This window comes from Osmerus eperlanus, chromosome 9, assembly GCF_963692335.1.
Source record: "Osmerus eperlanus chromosome 9, fOsmEpe2.1, whole genome shotgun sequence".
In the NCBI taxonomy this organism is placed as follows: Eukaryota; Metazoa; Chordata; class Actinopteri; order Osmeriformes; family Osmeridae; genus Osmerus; species Osmerus eperlanus.
This window is the reverse complement of record NC_085026.1, coordinates 3,608,873-3,618,575: the sequence shown is the minus strand read 5'-3', so window position 1 is coordinate 3,618,575 and position 9,703 is coordinate 3,608,873.

Sequence of the window (9,703 nt, the reverse complement as noted above, 5' to 3'; positions counted from 1 at the left end):
GGACCAAGAGATGGTGTAGGCCTACTTAGGGTAGAAGAATAAAGGCTAATCTTGAAAAAGATTTGCTGGAACACGTTACAGGAGGGTGCATGGTCACAGGTGATGTTAATTGTAGGAACAATACCGTATTTTATGGAAAATAAGCCGCATCGTGTATAAGCCGCACCCCCCCAGAATGAGGATTCCTTTCAAGTAATAAGTCCCCGTTCAAGTGTTGAGAATTAAATTAGTTGGACGGTCTGTAGAGATCTTGAGACAAAGCCACTTTTTTGTTCTAAACCCGGACTATAAGCCGCTTTGAAATATAAGCCGCACAAGAAAACTGTAAAATATAGTACAAATACAAGCCGTGGATTATTTTCCGTAAAATACGGTAGGCAATAAAAATACTCATTGTTGGATTTGTATTTGTAGGCAATGAAGAAGGCCAAATTAAATTTCAATGATTTGTCTTTATTTCAGTGTCAAAAAGCATTTGGTCGGTTCTGAGTGCACATCCACGGTGTGTAACAGTAGCGATTAGGTCAGATCTGAAAGAAAGGTTTACATGCCACTAAAACTGAGATAACACACCCACACAATGAATGTAACATATTATTTAAATATCTTCAACCAAAATATAGAATGGTCTCATTTGGAACCTGGGCCCAGTTGTTCAAAAAGTTCAATCTGGATAAGAATTATCTGGATATTGAAATCCCATGTTTTGCTATCCAGGATCAAGTAATCAATCTTACTTTTGTGCTGGTTTTTCCAAAGCAACATTGGATTGGATCACCCTGATCCAGATACAAACTTTTCAATCTTACTAAATTCAGATTCCCAGTGTTATAAATGGGACTACATATAACAATGTAGGCTACTACATATAACAATGTAGGCTACTAGCTACGTAAAGAACAGGATCAATAGCCAGCATGGGGTCACTTTTAAGTGTTTTGATTTGAAGAGACAAAATAAAATGATCCAAACAGTCAGAGCCATCATCTGACCCACAAACAAATATACATTGTAACGCAGAGCCACAGAAAAACCAGGCTACCATTCACACCCTCTCTTACCCCCGACAAGAGAAAAGGGTTTTCCCCCTTTCCTTATCTTCAGGAGAAGCTTCTAGCCCAGCATGGGGTCAAAAGGTAGGCCACATGGTTCAGACAATGGAGTCAAAATGGACAAAAACTAACTTTTCCTGGATTTATAAACATTCCCAAGGACTACCTGGCTCATGGACACTATTTCAATGACAGTAGTTGATGTGTTAACTTCCCTTCAGGAAGAGTTACGTTCGTCAATTTTTAGATCCAAATAATTGTATCACACTAACAAAACCATTTATGAATGTTGTATTGTTATATTTTGAAGTATAAGCAATCCATGAACATTTGAAATACTGAACTCAAAAGTTACCAATCATTTCACACCGGTATGTGAATCTCAAGGAAACGCCCACTGGAGTAACTGACCAATGAAGGAATTCACCTTCAAAAGGATACCCCCCTTTCTCTTGGATTATAAAAACCTACAACGCATGGTCACGCCCGCTTTTTTGTAAGGATTCACCTGAAGTGTTCGCGACACGTCTAACCTATTCTTCTCAATCAGCAACTCACTGGACAACGAGGAACTTTGACAAAAGATTCCTTTGTTCTATCCGTTCGACTACGATAACGGAACTTTGACCGTCCTTCTTCACATGACAAAAGTAACTGCGACTTTGCTAAATTTCTTACTTGTGACATGTTGTGATTTAATTTGTCTATGTTTGATTTAGTTTACAAATGATTCAACCTAACTTTCGTTAGGATTAGTTACCATAGATTGTCCACCATTATTCTAAAGAGGCCTATCTCTCTCACCCTTCCCCATCCCCACGCTCTCTCCACATAGCCATTGTGTATCTCGCTCTCATTATAGTATACACTAGGCCCTACTGTACTCTTCAACTCAAGACTAATCCATAACTTGTAGCACTCTGAGATTGCTTTAACCCTTGTGTTCTCTTCGGGTCATTCTAACCCATCAGTCATTGTTACCCACCGTCGTATTGCGACAACTTTACCGCATACAAAAACAAAGTGAAGCATTTTCTTTTAACCGTTGGGCTGTCTCAGACCCCCCACATTGCGAAGGTTAAAAGAAAATTATTTTTATTTGTTTTTGTATTGGGTAAAATTGGGTGAACACAACGATGGTTCGTTATGAACCTTTGGGTCATGTGACCCAAAGGCAGCACAAGGGTTAAATATATAGTGCAATACTAATACAAGTTATTATTATTATTTCTCTGGTATTTGTTCATTAGAATTACCATCCATCCATCATCTGCCGCTTTTCCGGGGGTCGGGTCGCGGGGGCAGCAACCTAAGCAGGGAGGCCCAGACTTCCCTCTCCCACTTCCACCAGCTCTTCCTGGGGGACCCCGAGGCGTTCCCAGGCCAGCCGAGAGACATAGTCCCTCCAGCGTGTCCTGGGTTTTCCCCGGGGCCTCTTCCCAGTGGGACCTGCCCAGAACACCTCACCAGGGAGGCGTCCAGGAGGCATCCTTATCAGATCTTAAAAAGAAAGAACGCACTGGTGAGCTCAGCAACACCAAAAGACCCGGAAGACCACGGAAAACAACTGTGGTGGATGACAGAAGAATTCTTTCCCTGGTGAAGAAAAACCCCTTCACAACAGTTGGCCAGATCAAGAACACTCTCCAGGAGGTAGGCGTATCTGTGTCAAAGTCAACAATTAACCCTTGTGCTGCTTTCGGGTCACATGACCCAAAGGTTCATAACGAACCATCATTGTGTTTACCCAGTTTTACCCAATACAAAAACTAATAAAAATAATTTTCTTTTAACCTTTGCAATGTGGGGGGTCTGAGACAGCCCAACGGTTAAAAGAAAATGCTTCACTTTGTTTTTGTATGAGGTAAATTTGTCGCAATACGACGGTGTGTCACACGGCTGATGGGTCAGAATGACCCGAAGATAACACAAGGGTTAAGAGAAGACTTCACCAGAGTAAATACAGAGGGTTCACCCCAAGATGTAAACCATTGGTGAGTCTCAAAAACAGGAAGACCAGATTAGAGTTTGCCAAAAAACATCTAAAAGAGCCTGTACAGTTCTGGAACAACATCCTATGGACAGATGAGACCAAGATCAACTTGTACCAGAATGATGGGAAGAGAAGAGTATGGAGAAGGGAAGGAACTGCTCATGATCCAAAGCATACCACCTCATCAGTGAAGCATGGTGGAGGTAGTGTTATGGCGTGGGCATGTATGGCTGCCCATGGAACTGGTTCCCTTGTATTTATCGATGATGTGACTGCTGATAAAAGCAGTAGGATGAATTCTGAAGTGTTTTGGGCAATATTATCTGCTCATATTCAGCCAAATGCTTCAGAACTCATAGGACGGCGCTTCACAGTGCAGATGGACAATGACCCGAAGCATACTGCAAAAGCAACCAAAGAGTTTTTTAAGGCAAAGAAGTGGAATGTTCTGCAATGGCCAAGTCAATCACCTGACCTAAATCCAATTGAGCATGCATTTCACTTGCTAAAGACAAAACTGAAGGGAAAATGCCCCAAGAACAAGAAGGAACTGAAGACAGTTGCAGTAGAGGCCTGGCAGAGCATCACCAGGGACGAAACCCAGCGTCTGGTGATGTCTATGGGTTCCAGACTTCAGGCTGTCATTGACTGCAAAGGATTTGCAACCAAGTATTAAAAGTGACAATTAGATTTATGATTATGTTAGTTTGTCCAATTATTTTTGGTCCCTTAAAAAGGGGGGGGCCACATATAAAATGTGTTGTAATTCCTACACCGTTCACCTGATTTGGATGTAAATACCCTGATATTAAAGCTGAAAGTCTGCACTTAAAGCACATCTTGATTGTTTCATTTCAAATCCATTGTGGTGGTATACAGAGCCAAAATGATGAAAATTGTGTCAATGTCCAAATACTTATGGACCTAACTGTACAAGACGTTTCCATCAGATATAAGTGGGGGTGAAACAGAGTCACTGAGGACCTTCATTGTCCCACAAAAGCAGTCTGGCTTGATGACATGATCAAAAAAAGAATAATGAGTGTGTTTAACCCTCGTGCTGCCTTCGGGTCACATGACCCAAAGGTTCATAACGAACCATCATTGTGTTTACCCAATTTTACCCAATACAAAACCAAATAAAAATACTTTTCTTTTAACCTTCGCAATGTGGGGGGTCTGAGACAGCCCGACGGTTAAAAGAAAATGCTTCACTTTGTTTTTGTATGCGGTAAAGTTGTCGCAATACGACGGTGGGTCACAATGACTGATGGGTCAGAACGACCCGAGGAGAACACAAGGGTTAACAAAACCTTCTGAAGGAAAGACTAATATTATTTAAATATATATCATTTACTATTGTAGTTATCAGTTAAAGTATTAATCTTCGTCTTTGCTCCAGATAGACATGTCAACAATCTATGCTCACGCTTAACATAATATAATATTTGCCATCATGTCATGAACGTTTTTACGAAAAATGAAATCTGTTTTAAAATAACAGGAATAAACTATATTAACAACATTTCATTTTGTTTTTGAACGAATCCTTACAAGGACTCGGGAGTAACGAGTCCTCTCAAAGAGTGATTTGTTCATTTTCTCGTGGCCGCGCATCGGGACTGTTGCATAGGCTCGTCCAAGTAAACATAAATGATTCGTTCATTTCCCGACTCGGTCTTCGGGTATGAGTATTTGGATCATTTTTCACGTGACCTGCATAGGCTCTGTAGTGGTAGCTAGAGGAAACGCTAGAGGGAACGATTCGTTCATTTCCAGACTCGGTCTTTCTACGAGTCTTTGGATCATTTTTCACATGACCTGCATAGGCTCTGTAGTGGTAGCTAGAGGAAACGAACGATTCGTTCATTTCCCGACTCGGTCTTTCTACAAGTCTTTGGATCATTTTTCACGTGACCTGCATAGGCTCTGTAGTGGTAGCTAGAGGAAACGAACGATTCGTTCATTTCCCGACTCGGTCTTTCTACGAGTCTTTGGATCATTTTTCACGTGACCTGCATAGGCTCTGTACTGGAGGAAACGAACGATTCGTTCATTTCCCGACTCGGTCTTTCTACGAGTCTTTGGATCCTTTTTTCACGTGACCCGCATTGTATTTTTTAGTAGAGGAAACCGTTTCCTCATTCCCTTTCGCGTGGCCGCTGTTTTAGTAAGACGTGAATGATATTCGCTCCAGTCATCATACTGACTGGTTTTGTTATTTTCACTTTACATTTACACTTACAGTTTAGTGCAGTGTAATTGTTTGCCGTGATAATTAAATGCTAGTGTGATAATAAATGACCAAATCATACAAACTGTCATGATGAATTATTTTAATTCAGGAATTTCTTTTAACCCTCGTGCTGCCTTCGGGTCACATGACCCAAAGGTTCATAACGAACCATCGTTGTGTTTACCCAATTTTACCCAATACAAAAACAAATAAAAATAATTTTCTTTTAACCATCGCAATGTGGGGGGTCTGAGACAGCCCAACGGTTAAAAGAAAATGATTCACTTTGTTTTGGTATGCGGTAAAGTTGTCGCAATACGACGGTGGGTCACAATGACTGATGGGTCAGAATGACCCGAAGATAACACAAGGGTTAAAATAGTATCTGCTGGTGCACATGTCATGCACTAACCTACATGAGAATATTATACGTGTTTGCAGTGGACGGATAGCCCCCCCCCCCCCGTTGAAATGAACGAATGACTCGAAAAAAGATTCGTTCATTTTACTGAACGAGATTCAAAGAACCAAATCAGTAAAATGATCCGAACTTCCCATCATTAGTAGGCAACTCAAGACATTTCTTTGAGCTCCAGGTAAATCGGCTATCGGCCAATGTGAACTTTTGTGCTCGTGCCCTGTTAGTATCCGCGAGCACATTTGCAGGCAACTTTTATTGACGTAAGAAAATACATGGGGTGCTAGTTTACCCATTTCGGATTGGTTTCAAACTTTGCAAAAATCAGGAAAAAAAATTCTATGAAAAAGCTAGTAGTATGAGCCAGGTTTGAGAATCGAACAAAAATTATTGGGGGAGATAGTTTTGTAAATGTTGACTGGAGTTAATAGAATAAAAACGACCGGAAGAGCCGGTCTAACAAGAATACCACCTACATCCACCGGGGCCGTTGCTTCAAGCCGAGGGGCGAGGGGTGGGGGCTTGGGGTATTGTCCTCCCATTGCACATCTCCCAATAAAGTATCGAGTGTGTATGGATTGTACAGAGAGTCTGGCCTCGCTTCATTGACAAGCGTTGACTTCCTTGTAGGCGGGTACTCTGTTGAAGTTTAAAACTATTGGATCTGCCCAGCCACTCTGATCTTCCATAACCAATAGCTAGCGTATGCCAATTCCTTCACCACTACTGCTAGCTGCCGTAGCTGCAAAATCAAACTGTTCCCGAACCCCGTGGGGAGGAGGGCCACAACATCATGGCCACTTACAAAACTCAGCAAAACTTGTTCTTGCTCCGGCTTTAGTTTATAGATATTCGGCAGTGTTTCCGCAACGGACAGAATGGCTTCGCTCGCATCTTTCTCCGCCGCCATTACGGAACTACAACACAAACTAGCGCACGACATCAACGTCATCGTTCTCAGCCACTCCCTCTGTTCGCTGATTCGCTGGTAGAAAATCAACCTGAAAAATCTGATTTACGTACCTCATGGCCAGACCTAGTACAGAAGCAAAATGAAAATTGAGCGGAAGTACGTAGGAGGACAGAGCCAGGCAAGGTGTATTACTCTTATCGGAGGAATCCTAATTATATGGCAGCACGCCAGAAAGTCAGTGGAAACAATTTAGGCTTAGCCTGATAGCTAGCCTCCCCGGGATCACGTTAGTTTCCCAGCATAAATTGCCGTAGTAAATTTGATTGAACTATGTTGAATTTGCTGTATGGAACCGAATAATCTGAAAATTGGTCCGACTAACTGAAATAAACCTGTCTTATTTGGTAAACTAGTTTTATGGAACAGGACCCTTGACAACTGGAGTTTAGAGAAAGGAACAACTTTTCTGTGATGTCATAGTTCAGTAGAGAGCTTAGAGTATGAAGTACGAGTATTAGCACTGTTAGGATAACGACAGCCATAAGCTGTCATTGCACAATTATAAAATGAGGGTTCTCAGTGTAAAACAGGACAGGAGGATATTAATGTGATGGTAAACTCCCAGTCAGCTTTAGGCTTTCATTTCACCAGGCTGCTCTGGCTGGATCAGGCATGACTGGACATAGCTGCTGCCTGGAAGAGGACAGTCACTCAATAAATCCTCAAAATAGCTTGTTGATTTATTGTTCAATTTAATAAGTGATTGATAGCCCAGTTGATTGATTGGACTGGACTGAACTTTGGAAAATCTCTCTCTTACCTGTCACTGCCTTAGGCAGACCAGGACCAGCACGGCCGTGAAGGCGATGAAGGGCGAGGTTCATCACCACTGATCACCGGTGACACAATTTCAGATTTGACTACACTGAGTTAGTCCGGGGTGTTACATACAATTGATTAAGCACAATGCAGACCACAGGCGAAGGTAAGTCTATTTGGGTGTTTATTAACAGGCAAAAACGATCAAACTAAAGAAAACCAAAACTCAGGTTCTTCCTCCGTTGAGGGTATGGCTTGGCTCAGCTCATCAGCTCCACAGCTTTACAAGACCTGAGTGAAGTTGGACCCCCACTCCGTTTGTGCTGCAATTATTTTTGTTTGTGCTGCTTTCAATTTTTAGATATTGAAGAATGTTTTATAGGTCTATTTACAATCAGTTTGGAGCCAGGGGGGGGGGGGGGGGGGGGGGTTGGTGATGTCCTTGCCCATAATTTAGACAAATATTGTTTGTGCTAAACCAGGACTATGTGCCACCAGCTAAAATGTGTCAAACTTACATAAATTAAGCTAACACCTTTCCAAAAATGGGTTTGATTTTGTTGTACGAGTCTTTTTAAAATCCAAACCTGCCATTGCAGTGAGGTGTCTATTCATAATCTAAATATAGACTACATCAGTAGGCAAAATCAATTTGGTGGCACATAGTCCTGGTTTAGCACAAACAATATTAGGGTACAGACACACATGTGCATTTGTTTATCCGCAGCATCCCCTGCAATAATAGTCATATAGTTTTGGAATTTTCACAATTCATATGAAGTTGCTGGATTTACTGTACAACTATTATGGGGGCATTACAGAAATTCGATTGATACAACTTAATCATAATTTCCAAGGGCACCGGAGTCCACCAAAACCGTATTAATGCTGATTGCACTTTAACATATAGATTGTTTAATTAATGTGTTGCATCTGTCAAACAATAAACAATACCTAGATTGCGGCAGTTGAAAGGTGCTGTCCATTGGCTCTTTTGACACATTTCTTTGTAAGAATAAATAAGGGCACTCTCCCGCTCCTCATCATTATCCCTGGCATCCAGTGACAGCAGTAGAGGTGGCTGGTCTTCTCCTCCTTGCCTCAGTTCTTCTAGAAACAGCTGCATGGCTTCTAGTGGGGTATCTGCTGTTTTCCATGCTTTTTGTGAGACAAGGATGGAATGTGCGTAATTATACTTCACTGATCATGAACAGTTTGATTTCCAAACAGGATATGAAAATGTTGGATTCATGTAAGGATAAAAAAAAGCTGACCTGATGATATGTGAGCTGTTGATCAGGTCCAAGAAAGCTTTAGTGTCTCCATATCACAATAGTCTTGCTTTGTTACCTGTGTTACGTACGATGTTAAAGGTAACAATGTTCGACTATTAGTACTATACCAGCGGAGTGTCAATGGTGTACCCAGGCACAAACAATGCAGCGGGGTCATACGGACGGAATAATGTACATTTATTATTACAGAGATGCAAAAAGGTATCGTCAAACCGCAGCAAGCCGTAGTGACATACAATGACAAATAGACAAGGGACGTACCAGAATGAGAAAAAAACACGGAGAAGGGACTATGAGCGATTCCCGATGAGACAAACAAAGTGCACTATGCTAAGGACCGAAAAGGCCCTGTTGGAAAACCACTAACTAACCTACTAGCATTTCCATTCTAACCTGACTACACTAAACTCTAAGTTACAAAGGGTGCAGGTGGAACCGCTCCTAAACTACTGTACATAACATCGGTTATCTACGTGTTGAGGAGTATACCCATGGGTCTCTACACTATCTCCCTTCTCCTCTTACACATCTGGACAAAACAACTGCCGCTCAGCGCAACTCCCCTCTTTTCCTACGCCAGACAGAACACATTTAAGCATGACGACAGTGTCTAATTAGGCCCGATAAAACACAGCCGCTTCAGGTCCAGATCTCGACGATGGGGCGCGCACTCCGACGTCATCACCAGCACTGTCACAGGAACACCTACAGACAAGACACACAAACAAAACACAAACCCCCTACAGGCAGGAGTGGGAGCCGTAACAACCTGTTGGTAAAGAAGTAGTCAAACAAAGGGCTGATCGAGCCACAGAGGAATCTGCAGTTGAAGGGCCTGGGACCTCCATATCACGATCCACAATTGTGTTATTGCTGAAGGATCTTACAACAAAGGGACATAACACAAAACATTATGGCACATGTCAATACCACAATAATTGTGTACAATAGCTTGGAGCCTCTTTTGTTACCATACA